Source organism: Drosophila sechellia, chromosome 2R (genome assembly GCF_004382195.2).
Source record: "Drosophila sechellia strain sech25 chromosome 2R, ASM438219v1, whole genome shotgun sequence".
In the NCBI taxonomy this organism is placed as follows: Eukaryota; Metazoa; Arthropoda; class Insecta; order Diptera; family Drosophilidae; genus Drosophila; species Drosophila sechellia.
Genome location: NC_045950.1, coordinates 15,979,881 through 16,002,486, shown reverse-complemented (window position 1 = coordinate 16,002,486; position 22,606 = coordinate 15,979,881).

Below are 22,606 nucleotides of genomic sequence, written 5' to 3'. Positions count from 1 at the left end.
TTTGGCAGTGCCAACACTCTGGCCTGATGTTGGGCCAACGATACTCACTCGAGGTGGGGTATTCCCAATCCGATAATCCTTATCAGTATCTGTAATGGTCGAAAAAGTACTAAGTCTCTTAGGCTTTAAATTAAAATAAAAATTGAAAAACAGAAGCCGTTACTTTTAGAAAGTTGTTATAGTATTAAAACAATATAGTATTACAGAAACAATTTACGTAAAAAATATATTTTAAATGTAAACAACAATTTTTTAGACGTTTTAATAGTTTAATCTTTACTTCACATATATCTTCCAAGCCTAATTAAAGTGTATATCGTAATCAATGCACTCCAGTTGAAAGCTTTCCTTTGGGCATTTCCTGCTTTTTTGAGGTGTAATTCGTGTCTATAGTGGATAAAAAAAAAAAAACTTTTGTAAATACCTACAAAGTATTTCCAGCAATGAAACAAATACAAAATAGGCACTGCGTTCGCTGCAATTGGAAAATTGTGAAAAATAAAATAATATATTGTGCACAATACTTGCATACTTGGCCACAAGCCATTGTTGTTGTGAATTCCCCCTCCTTTCCATATAGTTCCACAATGAATGACCTATAAATAAAGTTGGCACCCGAACAACTGAGCCCAGAAATGGCAAACAGCGAGAATTGTGAAAAAAATAAATAATGTGAATATAACAACCGCAAGAGCCAGATTTTCAATTGGTTTTCTATCCCTTTTGATTTTCCATCGTCGGTGCTCCGCCTTTCCCACTCTTGACTCTTGACCTTACCACTTTCATTTACAAGTTGCTCTTAAATGGAAGGCAAAGTTTGCAGCAAAAATATATAGTACATAAAGTGGCCAGAGCCTTTATGAAAATTATTGAATTTTTCTGGACTCCTAACTTTAATTAGTATTTTTTTGTTTTTGTTCCCCAACAAATCTTCACAATTCAGCCTTGAAATGAGATTTTTTTAGCTACAATCTCTTGAGTTCCTGCGCTTCGGTATAGAATTCCTTCCCTATTAGCTCCCAGTGACCTCAGGCATTCGGAACGTCCAAATAGCAAAAGCTTTTATCAGCTCCGATTACACACTTTAAGCACAAAAACAAAATTGTCACTTTAAATGCAGTGGAGAAGAACAGGAAGCGGCCTCAAGTGGATGGACACCTGAGCGGATGAGTGCTGTGGTTGCCCCACCGCAACATTGTTGGTAGAAAACCACCGTAACCCAAGCCAGGAGGCAGAAGGTAACCCGCCCAGGACATCCAGGACATCCAGCGAGCGTAAGCTAACTCAACTTAAATAAATTTAATTTAATTACCAGTAAAAACCGCATGAGTAACTTCAGCCCGGGATGAGAACATAGCAGAGCGGAGTGGAGCAGACTGTCGTTATCCGGCGAACTGAGATGCCAAGTGGAAGTGGAGGAGGAACACCTGGTGGGTGGGTTTATTTAGGAAATAACATTTTTGTGGCAACACATTTTTGGATTTTATTACGGGGCCCGTGTCAGGATGCTGAGTGCTCCCCACTCTCGGCTGCTCCGTTGAGGTCAACATGCATTTTATCATTTTAAATAGCAAAATGTAGAAAGGCAGCAAAGTTGGAGAGCAGCAGCTGGAGGGCACTCGACACTCGGCGATAAATAACCTTAATGTAGTGCCGGGTTACATGTTTAATTACAAGCTGCAAAATCTCAAAGCATACTTTCGGGCGGAGCTGAAAAAAGTGCTCGTGAAAGTGTAGTAGAAAAACGGGCTGCAACGGGCTGTTCGTGCGTGTGTGTATCTGTGTGCTTGTGCTACCGTTACAGTGTGTGTGTGTGTGACAAGGTCAAGTCGTCACCACTCCCGATTATAATGCAAATTGGCCTCGCAGTGTTTGCACATGTCGGCAAATACTTGAGCAGTGCCACAGAGGTCCTTGAGACGCATTACCCATTTACACACACACACTGTCACAATCCACCCACACAGACACTTATGCACTAGGTGAAAGTTCCCGGGCGGCCAAATCAGAGGACTAAGCGGTATGTGCCCATATTTATGACTAGAAAGAATTTACCCAAGGACTTGAGTTAAGTTACCTTAAAACGTTGCAAAAACATTGGATTTTTTGCTTTTGAATTTTAAACTTTCATTTAGCGGTTAGCATCCATATTAAATTTTCATTTCTGTTCTTTTGTGTAATCTGGCTAAGTCGCTACTTAAATGCATTGCATTGCATCGTTTACCAGTCCAGCCTTGGGAAAATCCATTCATCCCTGCCCCGCCTTCGTGATCCGTTGCCTGGTAACCTAGTTTAATAAATAAATCGCAGTTTTTTCGTGCCTTCGATCCGAGTCCCTCCCCCAGGACTCCTGTGTCTTTTTGTCTTCGGCAAGTCATTCATGTGCGCAATCTGTGGGTGTGACTAATTCAATTACAACGCCCAATTGTGCATGCCTCGGTGCCCGTCCCGCCCCACCCCGCGTCCTTCAGCCACCTACCCCCGCTTGGCCCATCATCTCGAGCGTGATTTTTCATTTCGTTTTCACGCTTTCACCGTGCATGCAGGTATTATTTGGTATGGGAACTGTGAACGAGCATTACTTGGGCATTGGATTGTCGCCTGCTACTCTGACTCCAAATCTAATTCCGAGTCACAGCCCACTCCCTGATTTCTATGCAGCGGGACATTCACGTTTCGTGTCACCCCCGGACTTAATTGTTTTTTGTCACACGAGTTATCCTTTTTGGGGCGTATCATGTTCAAAATTGAAATTAACTGACACAGCAGCGGTGGTTGGGTAATGAACATGATTTGTGCAGTGCGAAAATTCTGGGTGGGAGTCGCAGAATCGTTATGCTTTTTAGTCAGTCACAGGGCTAATAGCTCGGGGAAGGTCTGGGAACCTAAGTAAACAAAAGTGGTTGGGCCTTTGACAGTCACGAAATGGGATTTGTTACACAAACACTGTCCAAAAAATTAAAAAAAGAACACCCATATGACACTAGGAATATTGGCTACGTCAATCAACTGAAAAACCATTAACTAATAGTGCATTACCGACTACCGAACTGAGTTCGCACTGTACCTACGAATGTTTGCGGAAAAGCCTCCGGCTGAGCAAGAAGAAGACCGGTGGCAACACCTTCGAAAAACCCATTTTCCTGGGAGCCGTCGCTGCTGGCACTTCCCCATCATCATCGTCATTATGGGAATGCCTCCTGGTGGGACTATCGGCGGCCCAGCATCTTGATGATCGGAGCAGGAACCAGAGCCATTGCGAAACGTGATTTGTAGGGTCATCATTCAAAAGGCATCGACTACAAGCGCGGCAAGATCTCATACCAAAACGAAGCAGTCGCAGCGAAGGAGTCGCTATCCCTGGCCAGCCTGGTCCTAAAATCCAGATGCCCGACGATTCCGAGCAGCAGCCGAAAAGAAAATTAAAATGGTTATACATTCATGTAATTTAACGAAATTCAATTGAATGCCAAGTCACAACAACTGCCCGACCAGGGGCCAAACTAAACTAAAGCGAACTAAGCCGAACTCCAAGCTCAGGTCGCATCTGACTTTACAGAGAGAGAAATTAAGCAGCAGGTCAGAAGTGTAAACTATAATATTAAATATTTAAAACACATATGCTGAAAAGATTTCTGTAAGCTAGGTAAGTTCTGAAAGGTAATACAAGTTCACATACTATTTATTTGTCAGCAACCAAAGAACTCTATACAAATTTCTCCCAGTGCGGATGCGCTGTCTGCGCCGATATTGCCGATGCCAAGCGTGAGATTATCGGCGATTGTATGCAGCGATGATGATGCTGATGAGGATGAGACCGCGGCTGGGACTGCAGTTTTGGCCGGGCCGAAACCGCCTTGGCCCATGGCTCCCGTAAGTGGGCAGTGCACTCGAGTGCCGGCTGCAGTCAAGTTCACTTTTCATGCCGGATAAGGAGGAGATGGTGGGCTGGGGTGGGGATCGGATCTCAGACCGCAGTGGCAGTCATTGACTTGGGTTATCGCACGCCAAAAACGACAAAACAGTTGCATGCCCAAGCCCAGGCCCGAGTCCATAGCCCAAGTTTAAGCCCAGAAGCTTGGTTAACTTGGAGTCCCAGGGCCCAGCGCTATCTGCATGCGATCAAATTTCCTGGGCTTCTGTTGCGGCGAGGCGGCGGTGATCATATTGAGCCCGCTTTTGACATTTTGGACACAATTTGAACCTTTTACTTTTTGGGTTCCAGTATGCGAGCGCACGATTTCCAGCTCCGGCTTGGGCTTCCAGGAATCGCGCGAATCCAATCGAAATCCAGCCTGAAAAGCAAAGCGGCTCTCCTCCGACGTGTGTTTTGTATTCGCCCTGACATTGATTGAGAAATTGATTTAAAAATCGTTTTTGCTGCGCTGATTCTGATTCCGATTTCGATTCCGACCGGGCCTGAAATGCAGATCCCGGCTGAGATTACATCTCTGGCAGGCGCTTCGTTGACTAATCCGTCCAGTTAACTGGTCGTGAGTGCCCCTCAAATTGCTGAAGTTTTCGACATTTAGCAGTTTTGATTTAAAAACTTTTTCAGCTTAATTGAATTCGCTGCGAATTGAATGTGTTTCAGCCAGCGACTTCCGCAAAGGGTTTTTGAGGAGTGCATTCACCTGCCAACTGCCTTTATGAAGTGAAGTAAAATTCAAAAATGTATTTGGAATTTAAATCATTAAGAGTATAGTTTAGACAGTAATACATCAATTCATGTATATAATTTAATATATATTAAAAGAAATAACTTACTTTTAACTATATTTTCGCTTATGATATTCGTTTCTAAGTTATGAACCAAATGTCTCAAATTCTCTTTGAATGACCGCCCCGAAATGGATCATTAGAATCTAAGTTGTGCTATGAAAAGCAGTCCCCACAAAAAAATTCCCAAAAACGGAAGGTTAACAGGCCGCATCACATAACTCAAACTATCAACGAGTATGATGAAAAGAGCGCAGATACATATCAAATGAAATATTTTGTTATGCTCATTAAGAACGAAAATGCCGCAGACAAAGCCGGACACTCAACACCCCCGGCCCAAATAATTTATAATGTCTTAATTATTTCTGCAGCAGGCCCAACAAATTGTTTATGAAGTCGGTGAGCGGCAAACTAACATGGCAACACTTCCTCTTGTAGTATAAAGGGGCGGGGCAACTACGCCTCCGAAAATGATATGCAGCAGATTAGTGGATGTGATAATTCGTTCGACGCGCTGCTCCCTGGAAACTTTGGTTCCTGTTTCGCTCGAGTGCCTCCAATAAGGCCAAGAACAGGCCCGAAAATAAACGAAAAATTAAAGAGAAACTGAGTGGGAGGTGTGGGTGTATATAAAACACAATTTTTCCAGAGCGACCAACTACTAAATTGAAAATTAACATATTTCGGCAGTAGATGCTATCGCACTTCGGACTCTGGACTTGCATTTGTTTTCGGCCAGCAAACAAAACATGGAAAGCTGGCAAGAACAGAGGGAAAGGAAAAGACAGCAGCAAAGGTTAATTTAATTTTCCATTTTCCGGCCACTGCCAAGGCAGAAGGAAATTTTTCATTTTTTAAATTGATGGCCGGAGTCGTTGGCTTCCTGTCTTTCTTGGCAATTGTCTTGGCACAAATCTCAAGCCCACCGCAAATTGAAACTACAACGAGCCGTAGCCATTGTCCTTAGCGATTGAATAAGAATTATGCCAAGGATACCACACACACATTCAGTCGGGGACCAGGGACAATTCCTCGTAGATGCCTGTCAAGCCGTTTTGGAGCACTGTGATTAATGTGCTGCTGCTGTTGCTGTTGCTGCCTTTGTTGGCCATCCTGCTGCTCCTTTTGGCCATTGTCTAGGGCTGTAGCCGTTTTGGCATGTTTGTCATTTGGGAAATTGTGCGGTGGCTCTAATGGCAAAGACAAACAGGCAGCAGGTAGCCAGAGGGAGTTGGCCACAATGGCTGGTAAATTCAGGTTCACCAGGAACTGAGTCGTTCATCTAGGCTCTAGACCGAAAGTCAATACATTTGTGAAGATCTTGCAGGACACTTGGGGGAAATTCTTGATGGATATTTTAGGTAAGAATAAAAAACGACATTTTTCATTCTTATTATACTATTAAAAAAATTGTATTTAAAATTAGAATGAAACCACCTTGGGTTATACAATCAAAGGAATGTACGTATAAGAGTACACTCCTAAAAATAAAGTTATTAAAGAAGTTAAACTTTTTTCTGGGCCCAATGGCCAAGTACAAGTGTAAGACCGACAATCGCAGGGGGCCCTTGGTGAAGAAGTACCCACTCTAGTGTGTTTCTTCCACTCACTGGCCCGTCATTAAGTCGAGCAGTCAGTCAGTCGCAAAGTCGGTCGGTTGACTGATGGCCATTGCCATTCTGATCTCCATGGTCGTTGCGCATGCGCATCGAGGGCAGTCATCGCCGACATTGTAGTCGAAGTTCGGAGCTGAAAGCCATGTTGATGGGGATGAGGATGAGGCAGCTCCTTGAAAGCAGCGACGTCGTTTTGGTGCAAAATGTTGGCAGCGAAACCTGCAATTACCATCGCCAGCTTTGATAGCTTCTTGCCGGCCATTTCGTGTTGCAGCGCTCTTTGCTAGGTTTTGCAGGCATTTAGTCTTTGTTTCGACAGCATTGGCTGCCACAGCCAACAGCAAAAGCAGCAGGATGCAGCCCAGCTCCTAGTCGGAGCAGCTGGATCTCCAACTGGAGCTGGAGCCTGGTAGCCGGCCAGTTGATGTGTTGTTGAGTACTTTTAATTTGCATGCTGTTAATGGTGTTGCTTCATATTAGGCCATGGCCAGTCGAAAGCAATTCTGCCAGGATGGCTCCGAGAAAAATTATATAAATAATTTAATATGTTTTTGATATTATTAATTTAATATATATTTTTACATTTTCTTGGTCTATGTATGTTTCATTTGCAGCCAAATATCGAAAATTGATATATAAATATAATTTGAGGTAGATTTTTTCTCTGTGTGAAATACCTGGCGGATACCAATACAATATGGCAGGATTGCAATCGAAATACCTCAGTTCGAAGTAAATTAAGCAGAAGTAAGAAGTAAAGAACTCAGAAAGGAGCTGGAATCCCTATACTACAATGTATTAGGTAGTTGTTCGTAAATCCGAAGAGTGGTTCCCCTGCTCTTCTTGTCCGTTAAATTAATCGCAAGGCTCTTTCATTGGCCATTAACAGTTATCCCGCCTGGGGGGCATTATTTCACAGCAAAACGGCAATCGAATTGCGAACCGATCTCCCCTCGCTCTGACAGCCAGATTGCCGCTCTAATGGCCACATTCATGCCTATATGCACATGTCAGTTGGCCCAAAAAGATGCGGCAACGATACCCAATGGGAATGACACAAGTTTTGGGTTGCAGGAGGAGCCAGAGCGGCTTGAGCACGGCGAGAACAGAACAGAAATTGCAATTGAAGTTAATTTCAACAAATTGCATGCCAAAATGTGTTAAAGGGAAGAAATTCCCAATCCGAGCGAGCGGCTTGGAAAGGGAGCGAAGAAATGGCGATCGCAGCGCTAACTAACTGACTACTTTGGGCCACAAAATGCAGCAGCAAGAGCAGCAGAAGCAGCCGAACGGGCAAAAAATTAAATTACAGGCTTAGTCTTCGATTCGAAAAGTCTGCGAAGTCGGGGAGCTCGGAGCTGCTTCCTCAAGTACACAGAACAAATGCGGGAATCTTAGGAAATAATATATATTTCGTGTGTCAGGTATTACAATAGGCATCTGAAAATATTTTGCGCAGATTTTTTATTTTGTTCTCTTGCACAATTATAAATATGTTTGTATATTATAATATAAGGGAAATGATTTATATTTTGTAATATTTTTTCTTGTGTGCGGAAGACGGCATGAATGAGTGGCACGGCCAACTGACTGACTTCCTGACTGACTAACTGACTGACTAACTGACTAACTGAGTGAGTGAGTGACTGGCAGGCCCCTGCGGATGGCCATGGACGTGCAGCGGACTGAGGACGGCGGACGTCGGACAGCGGACTCCGGCGGACGAGGCATCACTTAAGTATCTGCGCTCGCGGTGCCCAGCAGGCTCCGCCCACCAAGCTGCAGCCGTCCTAGCCTAACCGTCTTACTGTCTTAACCCGTTCGCAGGCATCGGGGCGCGAGATTACTCACGCGAATGTAATTTGGCAATTGCTTATTAGCGCTAACGCGCCGCCGCCAAGATCGTTGGCACAGTGGTTTTAAGAAAAGATTTAAGTAACAAGTCAACCTTAGCAACTTGTGAACCTATCTAGATTATTTTATTAAATGGTTCCATAAATGAGATAAGCCTAAAACTAATATGGTTAAATGGTTTCCATGTATTCTTCACACTTAAACGATAATTCCTAGTTGACTTGTATTAATTCCAAAGAAATCGTTAAGTAAAGTTGCGAGTGATGGATAAAGTTCTTCATTCGAAAGCAGTGTGCAATGGCCGGCGCACTCGAACCACTTATATCACCTTCTTGTTAGAACGAGTGGCGGACCAGTCGACTGTCGATCCTCGATCCTCAATTCTGGGTTCTCGATCGGCGGGTCTGGTCTTCTTGGCCTCTTCCACGATGGAGGCACCCATTGCGCAATGTGAAGTGCAGGAGAGGACGGGATGGCCGCCGGCAAAAGATGGCACTGTCCGATGACTGTGAATGTGAAGTGCAATAATTTCGTTTTTTATTATTATTACATTTTTCTTGCTTTTGCATTGCGGCGGTTTTCACAACGGAACGGAGGAGCTGCTGATGCCGAGAGTGTTGAAACATTTGCGCGTCATTTGCAGATTCTTTTAATATTATTAAGTTTTGGTGGCTTTTTGGCGGGGCACTTGAAACGAGATTTCACCGACGACATGGCAGCAGAAATTTGAAGTAACAACGATCGTTGAACCCCCTGGCAATGGGATAATTCAGTTTTTAGTGCGGTCTGAGTGGTAATTTTACGACCGCTTCCCATACACTTTGATATTTTAGGCAATGGGCGAGGTGAACAAAGATGGCCTCAGTTAAGTTTTACGAATACATATATTCGTCTCTGTCGAGCTAAGCTTCCCACAGAGTTCTAGGCCTAAACAACCCCAATCGAGTTTGAAAGAGACCCCGCCCCGCTATGAAGAATGATATTTCTAGCCGGAGGCGTGGATCCCCCAACCGCTGAAGTTCCGCCCCGGAGAGCATTAATCCAGAACAACTGCAAATTATCCTAACTGGTCCACTTTGAACTGACAATTAAAGAGACGATGGCGGCCTGCGGTGTAATTCAATCTGCATATGGAACTGCGAATCTGGATGGGACACTGGCAAATGGAATCGCAGGGAGACCCAACAATGAGCTAGACAAAAGGAACTTTGCCCGAAAATAGAGCGAAATGCAAAAAGCGTGTACCACAGCCGAAGAGCCAAAGAACCAAAAATCCAACGAACCAAAGAGCAGGGCCCGAATGGCTGGAAATTCTGTCAAACGAAAATACGGGCGTAGATTTCTATTAAAGCGTTTCGGACGGACAATCGACCTTTTGTCTTTTGTAATTTTATGCGACAATTTTTTCCAGTCGCCCGGCTCCTTTTCGGAGGTAAATTAGAATAGGGCCAAGGAGGGAGCCTACTACAAAGCATTTAAGGAATGCTGGGCAAAAAGTATTGAATAACATTTTGATATGCTTAGAATTCGGTTTGAAATTCGAATGGATATGCCAAATGTCAATGGCAGCTGCGTGTTTCCCTCTCAACCTGCCCCTTTTATGACAAAAAAAAAAAAAATAGAATGGAATGAAAAGAAAAACAAATTAAATGGAGAAGGCGGAAAAGAAATGGACGCTCAAGTGCAATTGAATGGAAATGAAGGCCACGCCTTCCTTTTTGGGGCGGGAAGCACTAGAAAAATTATAAAAAAAACTCTAACCGCTGACCACGCAAAACACATTAAAATTCAAATGCTTTGATATACCAATTAATTTTTTACCCTCGAGATACAACTTAAAGAACTTTGGGATCGAAGTTTGGAGCTTGGAGCCTGGAGTTTGGAGTTGGCTTGCCTCAATTAAATGCAACGAGACGCGATAACAAGATTATCCGCCGCAGACATCTTGAGACAATATCTATAAGCCATAAAAAGCCAGGACAGCACCGCAACAGCATTCCGCTTTCCCAGTTGCCAAATTGGCGTTTTGGCAATGAAACGCAAATGTTGCCGGCAAAGTTGTCCTCGTCGTCGTCGTTCTCGACGTCTTGTCATTGATTTGAATTTTATGCGCACGCAAGAGGCGACCAGGAAAAAGCGAATTTCCTGGCCAACTCACAGCCTTATTTGTCAGGCCAAGTTGCCCGTTGCCTGTTGCCTTTTGCCAATCCCGGCGATCTGTTTTGACTGCTACAATTTTGGCAAGTGCCCTCTGTGTGGAACTCTGAAGTGGACGAAAGGGGAATGACTCATGACTCAACCGCAGTTGTGCGGATAATTCCAGTCATCACAAACTTTAATCAAATCGCAAATTAAGCATTACATATTTGATAAATGTCAATTATTTCAGAATCATTTGAATTGACGATTTCGTTCGAGAATAAAATAGTTAAGTTGTGCAATTTATTTTATTTATTTCATAAATTGTCATGGCTATCGATATTTGGTTTTTTATTTGATCTTTGATTACGAGATTTCCCAAGCATTACAAATTATAATCAATAGCTAAATCGAACATGAACTAAATGTAAACTAAAGCTTAAATGATTTTCCATTCTCTCTGCTCGTAAACCAATCCATTTGCCCAAGGTATATTTACCCAAGCACAAATTTAGGCATTATTCTTGGCTCTAAATCGGATTAGTGCCCCGGCAAGTGTCATGTGCAATTGTCTCCTTGTCTGCTGACCTTATCGCGGACTTCCTCCGACTTCGGCAGTCTTGCGAGCTCTGTAGAATGAAGAGGAGCAGTGCTAACAACCTAAGCCAATCCCAGGCTTGCCAAAACCCAAAAAAGAAGCCGACAGACAACCGCGAAAAACTAGTTTTCTGCGACTTACCCAACTCGAGCTGCCAGACATTTCTTCCCTCGAATCCCCTCAACTTGAACTCAGGGCGCATCAAGTGTTCGCCGAGGCTTGTTAAAGTTCATTTTCGATGCAACGAGCTGCAATAATGCATAATTGTGCTCATTAGTCTTTTTGGGGCCAACGATCGTGTATGAATTTAAATTTTAGCGCGGCCAGCCGAGCTGACAAGCCAGAATGCCTGGCAAAAGGCAGTTGAGCGGGCCCTAAATAAATACAATTGGACAGCAATGGTCTGGACTGGATCGGCTGGAAATGAGCCGAGCTCAACTGAACCAAGCTGCACTTTAAAAAAATATATTGAAACTGTTAAGCCTATTCTATAAAAAACATTAAAAATGACATTAAAAACGTCGAATTAATGGCAACACAATAGATTAGTTTGCATGAAATAAATTCTTAGTCTGGCAATTTTTTAAAATATAAAACCACACTCTTGACCAACTAAAGATTATTTTCCGTGTGATCTGAATTGGCGATTGCGTCGTCGGCGCGAACTTGAAACATTTGCGCACAGGATTTACGCGTCCAGTTAAATTTACGACTGCGCACCTTTGCATGAAATTGACGTGGCATTTTATTTAACTCCCCACTCCCTCGATTTTCTGGAGGTCTGGCGGTCCGGAGGTCAGGACGAACGTGGGCCGGATCGAGTGCGAGTGTGTGTGGGTAATATCCGCGGAGTACAAGGCTTGTTAAGTGATTAATCAGCGCCAGATATAATTTGTGTCTGCGTTAATTTTTTCCTGCGAATAAAGCCTCCTTGTCGGATGTCTGGATTGGAAGATCCGCGGGAGGAGTCTCGTGTAAATTAGGACGTGGCCACCAGTTGGCTTACGAAGTTGAATTTGGCCATGGAGGATTCACAGGTAGAGTGGACGTGTGAAATTACTGACAGAATTATGCCTGCATTTTGGCAACTTCTTAAGCCAGAGCGGCTCTTTTGCAGCTGGGCCTAATTCGAGGTGGCACATTCACTCATGTCGGTCAGCGTACTTGATTTGGCAATGATAAGGGAGAACTTCACTAAAGATTATTTACGTAATTTCCTGCCACTAACAGGAGATAAGTATATCTTGGTTCTAAAGGTTAAAAAGAGTTAAAAAATATATAAGGCCGTATATTAACAAAGTGAAAATCGTTGATCCTAGAATGTAAATGATTTCGTTTTTAATTTCTAATATATTCTTTTCCTGTGAGAAAATTAGTTATCATTTAATCATAATCAAACAATCAAACTGATGACAGATGTACAGGGCGCTTGAACAATTTTGATTTCCCAATAAAGTGTGCTAATCAACCACGACTGCCATTAACCAACACAACCGGAGCAGTATATGAAACGAAATGCAATTATGGACTTCTCTGAATTAATCATCGCATAAGCAATGAGGTTCTCCCGGCCATTCCGTGTACATATGTATGCATTGAGAGGCACTGAACTGCGCGGAGTTATGTAAAAGGAGGTCCTAGCTGGAGGATAACTGCTCATTCCCTGGCCATCAGCGAGTTGCTTTCGGATCAATCGAGCTTGGGAATTTGCGGTTCCGAATAAAAGGCAACTGAGGCATGAATTTCGGATGCCTGCGAGGGAAGTGCAGTCAGGCGTTAGATGACATGAAATCTTTCAGAGGGTTGCAGTCGCCTGAGAACCGCTGGCAAAATCGTCACAAACAAGCAAACAAAGCCGGGCAATCTTGTTATCGAAGACGGGGCTGTATAAACTACTTCAGGTAATCTAGGGCTTAGAAATGCTAATCGCCTTTATTTCGGTATATATACGCCGAACAACAAACAAAGGCGACCTTTTCGCTTTGTCACCGTCGTCGCCCGGCTTTTGATAATTGAAACCGTAGAGTTGGTCGGGATGGCAAAAAGGATTCTTTGGGTTTTTCCTCTGTTCGATGGGGTTCCTCTAACCGCCTAACCCCCTAACCCCCTCCATTTGTGTGTCGCTCATCGAGAGTTATTCGTGCGATTATTCCTGTATCTCTGTGCCATATTGCGGTAGAGGTGGGACATTACCAGGACCACTCCATCCCACTTCCAGGCACTTCCTTTGCATAGGAGTCAGCCCCTAAAACGCTGTTCGCTGCTTTTTGATATCGCCTCGGATTTCATGGAGCACCCTTTCCCTCTTCCCTTTTACTCGAAATCGGAAAAGGCAGGCAGTTGTTCTGGCTGCTGTCGCGTAATTGCAGGTTGCAGCCAAGGACTTTGATTTTCGGTTGCTTTGCCGCGGTTTTTCTCTTTTTCCCTGTGTTTCGGATTTCAGTTTGTCTAGTAATCCTTGTTCCTGGCATCAGATGCGTTTTTATTTGTTTGCTATCTTTGTCTCTGCGCCAACATCATCAACGACGTCACCATCACCATCGTTTCGCTCAACAATTTTCCGCTTGACATTCAAGATTTTAATCGTTCGCGTTTGCCATAACTGGATTCTTGGGGTTTAGCATTTGAACAGTCTCGAGTTTCGTCTAGGGCGGAAGAATCCACCACTTTGACTATTGACAGGAAAACATTGCCGCGGTTCTTATATGCACCTAAATATATATAGGATATACTTTTATTGCCTTCTTATATGTAAACTTACATATCTTGTTAACAAATAGGCTTCTGTTATTAATTCGTTTCTTTTTACTAAAATAATAAGCTTTCGCTTAGATGAGATGCATTTGGAATCCCTCACTCAAAGGACCTAATTTGACATTCCGGTTATCCAAAAGTCTTCTCAAGCGTTGACAAAGGATCTGGCGGCTGTCTCATTTAACCCAAGCGCCCATTTCCGCGTTACGTTTTGGCCAAGAGCTCATTACGCGCCCCATTATATAAGGGGAGGTCACAACGAAAGACAAACACAATGCCAAAAAATTAAAAGCGAAATTAAACACATTCAATTATATTTTGAGAGCAATTTTTCGCAACTCAAAGTTTGGCCGACAACCCCGTGGGCGAAAGGTAGAAAGTTATCCCTGTTGCCTGTTGGGTTGCCATTAACGTTACGTACAGTTTGCCACCCCCGATTCTGACCCAGAATAAAGCTTTGTTTTCGGCTGCTTGTGAGGCAGGTGGGCACCCCAAAAATATGGAAGAGTAATGCCGAACATCAGCGCTTATAACTGTGCCGATTATGAAGTTAATTTATCAGCAACGGGGCGGATGAGCAGCCAGCTAGTCAGTCAGTCAGTCGCTCATTCATTCATTCATTCAGTCACTGTCAGCCGGGCGGGGATTATGGCCAGGTTTTCAAAGGCAAAGCATGGGGAAGCCAACCAGGCTTTTTGGTTGCCATTCTGGATTGAGCCATTTGCTGGGGCGGACATTCATTAAGCCATCAAATTGCTGAAGACAAATTTACCCAGTCAAATGAATAAGTGAGCAGGTAACGAGGGCAGCTAGTTCAGTTTGTAAGTCCACATCATTGTTTTTATATAAAAGTTGCTAGTACGTCCCGTTCTAAACCTTAAAGCTGCCCCAAATAGTTGTGTGGGAAGTTCCTTTAACTTGTAAGCAGTTGGCAAAGTTCTGCTACTTGGCAACTTTTTGCGACTGCTCCACCCCGCTCTTTGTTCACTTGCAGAAATTCCTGCTTCAATTTACTTTCAACATGCTTTTTCAAGGAGTTTTCCTTTCCTTTTTTGTAGCTTTCCGGGTATCCTGGCGCACACACACATACATGCGGGGACTAGAGCCTTAACGATAAGACGCACGCACACTAAGATGGCAGGCTGGGTGGATTTATTGGGTGGCTGTGTCGTAGACATTACCGCAGCCACGAGCGTGTTTTACGTTCATCTGTCTACTTAACGTTGCAGGACTCATCCCCAGATCCTGTTGGTAGGACCTCCCCTTTCCTCTTACTCATTCCCCCTCGTCCTTGCCGTCGTCGTCTGCGTTTTAACGTACTAATCCTTGCTTTTATCTCTTGTTTGACTTTTGCTACGCGCACTCCATACACTGGCTCATTTAATGTCATTGTCGCTGCCGCCTCGCCGCCATTTTCCCCCTTCTTCACCGCTCTTGCCACCTTTACACGCTTCTCCCACTTTTCCGCTCCGCTCGCAATCCTTTCCAAATATTTGTCAATTTGTATGCGCAAGTTTTTTTTCAATTCGCGCCACACGGCGTATGCGTGTCATAAGCGTTTCTTAAAGTGTTTGTCCTGGAGCCTTGATTTCGCTGCTGCTGGGAAAGTGTTTGCTTGGGTTTTCGCTCATAGCATTTGGATTTTCATTTATTTACCTTTCATCTTTTGCAGCATTTTTACCGTTTCTGGTCGTATATTTCATTAATCAACGGCACGTGACCGAGTATTAATTTTTAAACCCATCGGGAATTCCGGAGTGGCTAGCTGTTTACTTTTCTTTCGTTTCTTGATGATGTTAAAGCACAGGTTCTTGAATTCCTTTAAACAAAAAAACCCCTATATATAGGTTATTCTTCAAGTTCTTTACACATAACATTTAATTTCTAGCGTATTAATGTTGATTTTACTTGGCTTACCCGGCGTATGCGCGCTAAATAAACAATTGAACTCAGTATATTAAATTAAATTGGGTTTTTTGTTTACCCCCACAGAATGAAAGGGATAAGTTTAAAGAGTTGCGAATTCATATTTTTTCTTGGTTTCGGGTTCCTTTTCAGTAAAATACCTAATGAGCAACTCTTCTCGTTTGGCACACATGCAACACAATAACCCCAAATTGGCGAGATGACAATGGCAACGAGCCTTTTGGCAATCCAAATCGCCTTGGGGCTGGATTTCGTATATATAATTCAGGATAATTAAAATGGCTTAAATGTGAAATTGTGCCGAAAAAGTCAGTCGTTGAAAAGCAGGAAAAACGGTTGTAGATATAGAGCCTCAGATTACCGCTGGCTTGTGTGTCTTGTCATTATAAAATAGACATTATCAACGCTAATTCAGTTACTTCTTAATTATAAACTACTTACGCTGCGAGCGTAACCAATTTTCTAACTCAGCGGGGGTGTGTAACTGGGATATTCGGTTCCGCTGGAAAAGCGGATGTTCCGGAAAACTCGGGACACGTGTGCTGTTGTCTCCAGCTACAGTTTTTGTTGCATAATTAGCAAACTTGTGTGTAGTTATGATAGATCGGATTACGCCGCCGCTGTGCAACTTTGGACGGTTTCTGCGATGGCCAACGATATAAGGGAAAACAAGACGAAACTGGCCGGAGGCGACGGGTCGGGACTTTGTTTGCCCAATCTGCTACCCTTTGAGCCCGCGAAACAACTACAATTGGCAACTTACCCGCCCGTCTGGCAAAACACTTCAACCAGCGAACTTTGATTGAAATATAAAATTTTAATGAGGCGGCGGCTGTTGATCCGTGTCCCGCTGCCAGCAGAATAGTCGTTTTATTTCGCTCTTTTAGTATTGTAAAAATCGAGGGGAGTACGCAAACAAACGGGCAAACACAAACAAATGGAACTTGAAGAAACAATGGTACTATACCCAGAATCGAGTTAGGAAATGTTAGGGGGGGTTGATAAGTTCCGGGGTTACCCTGATGGCAACTTATAAGACATTTTCGATCAGACAAAAGACAAACAAAACAGGCAAGCTGCGTTGTTTTCTATTGCTACTTTAAAATTTATGATGTTTGTGAACCCAAATAAGCGATGGAAAATTCGTTAATGTATTAATTGTTTACGTACTAATTAAAGGCAATAATACAAGTGCATACCATCTTTTATTTGTTTCTGTTTTGTAATATTTAACCATCAAATAACTAAAGAAGTAAACACTGTATTACATCAATTACATTCCACCAATGAAATTCGTTTCTGTATTTCATTATTCAAGCTTTCCCTCGGTAAAGTACCTTCCTCAGCAGCTGTAATAAAAATCAAATCATCAAACCAAAGAATTCGGGATCTGGTTCAAAGAGCACAAGCGAATGTTAATGGTAAATGAAGTATTAATTAGCATCGAACTACTGTGGGGCACCAACGAGAAAGAAAAACACAGCCATAGAAAGAAAACCCCAAATGCGAAAGGGCGTGGCAAGAATACAGTGAATTACTGGAAAGACGAACACACAATACACACAACTGCGAGAAATGATTAATTACGCTCAAGAGTTGCCAGAGTTGCCTTTGAGTATGATTTATTGTAATTTAATTGTGGCACATTATGCGGTCGATTTGGGGTTTGCATTTGAATGGCATTTTTGAGCATGGAAATTGCCAAACAAGATGGAGCAAGATTGAACCGACATCAAAGGCGCTGGCGAAAACTTTTACTTCTCCTGTGGGCGGAGGCGAAACAAAAGCAAATTATCATATCAACGGAACTTGAAGGACCCACAGGAGTTGCTAGGCAGCAGTCCCAATGATGAGAAATGATGCCAAACTATAGGTGAACAAAATGTGAGCAAACCGAGCTAAGCTAGCTCTTAAACAGGAAATTAATGTTTCCATACCAATGTGTAGCTTTTAATATTAGAAAATGTATCTAAAATAATAACACAGTGCTCGTTATACCTTCAACATAAAAAGGGAACAAAATCATTGCTTATCAAAACATAAGCGATGCATTTGAAAAAGCGAAGATCCAAAATTTGGCTAGACAATAGCCAAGTTGGCGCCTCTTCTAGCGCCCTTGTTTTTGTTTGGCCGTCCGTCTGCCAAGCCAGCCAGGTGAAAGGAATTATATATTCCCCTGATTATAATTTCATCAGCGGCAACACTAAAGAATCATCGAAGGCACGCCGAAGACAGCCATCCACTTCACTCCGCGCGATGTGGTTGCAATGATTGAGTGGTGGGGCTGCAGGATGCGCCTCCCCCAACGTTTTGGCTGGGAGCAGGGGCAGGAGCAGTGGCAGGACCTGTCGTGGCAAGAGCTTCGCATGCCCCAACAAGCTGGCTGGCTGGCAGAAATCAATTGTTCCCATTATTATAATGAGATTACTTACCTACTGAACGACAAAACGTAGTGCCCAGAAAGCAAGCGTCCTTCTCCTTTCTTTCTCGACTTTCCCGATAGATATAGATATACAGATGGAAATAGATGTATAGATGGCAGCTCGCTCTGTGCGCCGACGTTCGCCTGCCAATATAATGACTTTAGTAGTCAGCGGAAAATGCTGGAAAATTGCTTGGCGAATGCTCGAGTTGAACGTTCGTTTGAGTTTCAGGTGCCCTAGTGGCAGCAACCTGAGCAGCAACAGCAGCAGCAGGAAGCACATTTTTACCTGTTTTCCTTTTTGTTTTTCCCAATGCTGGGGTATTTTCCCCCCACCTGCCCACCTGCATTTTCCCCACAAGCGTTTATCAGTTTTGCATTGCATTTGAGCTGAGATTAGCGGCAGAGATCGCTCTGGAGGGGGGCCACAACGAAATCGAATCGGTAAGTTGTTTAATGTGAATCTGATTTGTCTGAAATTCTTGAATAGAGAGTGGATGAGGGTTTGCTGCACTCTGATTGAAAATTAATAAGCCACTTCCCAATAAACTGGTAGATACCGAAATTTTGATTGGGTACGGGTACGGCACGAATTGAAATGTATTCAATGAACTTAAGATTTCCCAGTAAGCTTTTGTTCTACTTAAAGTTGGCAATGAAATCCAAAATAACTGATAATTAATGGGTTTCCTTCTTTAACGGACTACTATTTAGTTTTCCATTTCTTTTTCATTTAGTTCTAGATTTTTCCTTCTGTTAAATTTAATTATAAGCTGAATGCGCTCTTAAACTCTTGTTCCCAAGACATTTTTCATTTGCAATGAACTTATTCAACTCCATTGTTGCGATGCCCAGACTTCTTCAGAATGGCACTCATACTTCATTGTAGTTCACATAGTCTGACTTCCAGCAGAATGAAAGCGGAAAGATGTGTGTCAAATGCTCTTTGCCTCAGACAATAGAAAGTGAAGCGCCGTCCATTAGAGAACAAACTGTTTGGAGTAGTCGATGGAGGTGCCACAAGGCAATAGATACTTTGGAGCAATGTCTGGAGTGTTTGGTTTTTGATCTTAACCCACATAGCAGATACGCAGCATCGAAAAATCGGGCCCCTGCATTTCTCAACCGAAGGTGTGAAGCAACTTTCGATTTTCACAGCTAAGTAAACAGCAATTGAAATGAGTAAGGCCCAAGTAAATGGAAAAAGGCAGCGTTGGAGAAGGAATGGTGCGTGGTCAATGGTCTGGACACGGCTCAATTTCAGGCCAACGAAAAGAGTTGGCAGCCAGCAACAAACACTTATGGCAATATCGATTAACGAGTCGAAGATGGAACTCCATTTGGAGCCATCATCTCATCACTGAGAGAAAAGTGAATTGAATTTGGAGTTTAATTACTGATTAAGACGTAAGTTGCTATTAAGGATAACAAATTTATATTTGAATTTCAATTTTCTCTGTCGAAAATTCTTTAACGATTCAAATTTTTTGCTGTGTACAGCTTGAGTGCCCTGCAACAAATTCGATGGAACGCACAGGGGAGAGGAGTGTGAATATCGCATGTCAGTGGAGGTATAATTAATGCGGGTCAGACGCCGATTACAATGCGCCGACTGACAGCTTGAAGTGTCCATATGTGCCTGTCTAGGAAATGGCCAACGGGCAATGACAAGCCGAAAGAAGAAAGCCTGGCCAGAAAGAAAGAAAAGCAATGATAAGCGAATTTGCCCGGCTCAGCTTAAATGTATCACTCGCTTTCTACGACATGAACTCTCAATGAATTTAATATTTATGGTTCAACAGCCGCAAGAATTTGTCTAACAATCCGGCTCCCTCGTGGAAAATTAATGAATTTCCTATGCAAATGCCGGAGCGCGAAATAAAATTTAATGTCGAGCAAAAAATGCTCCGAAGACGTGCTGCGCGCCAAAGGAGCAGAGGAGCTAGCAAATTGTTGCAGGAGAAAAATTAAACGCATTAGGAAAGGCGAATCCTCGGCGTGTCCTTAAAGCGCAGCAAGTAAACTAGCGAGAGGCTCTATCGATTTATGCTAAACCTAGACTTGCCACCGCCCCAAAATGCCTGTCATTATTGTGTTCGTTTAGGCATTGTTGCCTCAGCCATTGTTGTTGGTCTCTGGGCTTGGTTATGTTGTCGCCCCTGACAGCCATTCACAGTGTTTGACTTTGGAGACAGCCAGGAATTGGGTCACCGGCGGATGGATGAGCCACCAGCGACGTCCTTGCCCCAGTCCCAACAACCATACCCAATTCCAGCCCATTTTCAGCTCCACTGACGCGCAACTGTCGGAGGTAGGCGAAAGCAAATCAATTGCCGTCGATAAACAAATTGCGAAATATTCAATGCATCCTGAAGAAAAGCCACTCAATAAATAAGTCGCGGCCTGTTTACTAAGCCCAAGGACCTCGGCAGGGAGTTCTTAATGGAATTGGGCTTGGCCCAATACTGGCAATATGTTCTTGAAAAGGACAAAAAAAAATACGTTTGTTTCTATATTCTATAATTTGAAAAAATAGCTTTTAAATAAATAACTTTAAATAGCATTTAAATCTATCAGAAATATTCCTAAAACTTAAAGTTGGCTTTATTTTACTCGTCAAAATTTTCCATGTCGTGCAACCGCATTATCTTTTCATCGACTATTGAAGTCATATTGACATGTTCTGCATGCAATTTTAAGGCCATTTGGGAAATCATGTAATATCACTGAATGGAAATTGCAACCTGTGTGCGTTGCACCACCGATTTTTACAAGCACCCCCACCACCCATCACATAAAGACACTATATAATTGCACCACAGGCACCGTCTTGTGGTAGCATTTAGCATAAGAACGGGAGAAGACAGTTAATATGCTTAGAGCCTGGTCTGCTGTTCCTGGCACACAACAGCATAAATTGGCTAATTAGGCGCAATTAAATATCCCTTTTGATTGCGGTTACCACACTCACATTTACACACATACGCTCAAACCCAGACACATACTGCTGAGCACATTCACACACTCTGTCATAAGTTTTTGTTGCAATTTTTCGCCCTTTCCTGGAAATGTTGGACCAGGGGAAAACTCGAGAGTGTTCGTTGGGCAACGCCCGGTGTTAGATGGCTGCATGTCCTCCGCCCACTTAGATAGACAGCGGTGTACAGAAATAGTGATGACCTGGCGGAAAAATTGATAAATGATATTCTATATTAGTCTTATATATTTGATTAAAGTTCTAAAATCTTAAACTACATATGTTTAAATTTTGATCTTATTTTAGAAATTATTTTATCAAGAATATATAATTCTATAAATTGGACCACAGCTGTATCTCAGCTCATGCACACTCACAAAAGTTTAGCCACAACGTTGAAAAAGTTTTGCCGTCGAGCACAAATGTTATTTTCGTCGCTGTTTTTGCCCCTTAAGGATAGTGCTAGTGCGGGAGAGAGATAGTGCTAGCGAGCGAGAGGGAGAGGGCAGGCGGAAACGGAAGTCGGGACTTGCCAACCGCAAACTTTTCATGTAGCAAAAAGAGCTGGAGCTTTTTGCACACCCGCGAATGTGTGTGCCCAAATAATTGAGTTGGCATTGGTCTCTAAAAACAACATAATTACACTAATTAATTGTAATTAAAGTCAAATAAATTATGCGCAATGAAAAATTTGCCTATTTTGTTTAGCTTTGTTGTTTTTCGGCTACGACTGCGAACAACTGTAGCAACCTCTGGCCCAAAAAGCCGTCTAGACCCATTGTCACTTACAAGCGCCAACGCTGTTGGCCTTCTAACGGTTTCTGGCAGCACGCACACAGCGACATAAGGCCGAGTAACCAGCAAAACGAACTGAAAAACAGCGAGAAAAAAAACAGAATCAAGAACGTCTAAAATTTGTACCTACAACTATTTCAGCTAATTCTGCAGCACATTCCCTAACAACACTTGGTGTTCTGGTTTCCCTTGCCAACTTCTTCGCCATGAGAGGTGCTGAAACTCTTCTGAGATCTTGAGAAAAGCAAAACAAATTTTGTATTTGGCGCAGAAGGTGCACGGTGGTTAAAGATTGAGAAAAGCTAAGGTATATATATTAATCTTCAATTTCTTGAACTCAATGTAATTGCTCAATGTTTAACTACTTCAATTTGAATGTTTAAATAAGAATTTAATTTAAGAAGTTAACATTGTTCCGTGAACTATTGAACTTTGTGGTCAACTAAATAAGTTTAAATCCCTACATGATCCCCACCAAAACCACTGTATGTTGGCCTTGTCTCGTTGGCTCGAAGATCGCGTTAGCCGCGACGCATGCGCAAAATGCCAAACAATTTTCGGCGCAGCTGTGCCCGACTGAACTTATCTTGGGGATCTGGATCTGGGCTTCCCCAATCGTCTACCCCCGGGGACCCACAACGCTAACTATGCTGACAACGAGAAGTGCCGAAAAGAGCCAGGCCAAAAGCAACAAAGGCGGCCAGAACGATCCGGCCTGGTTAAGCTGCACTCGTTTGCCTGTCGCTCATTTGGCGGCCTGTCCATTTGGTTTCGCTTTGGTTCCTTCTTGTTAACTGTGAAAC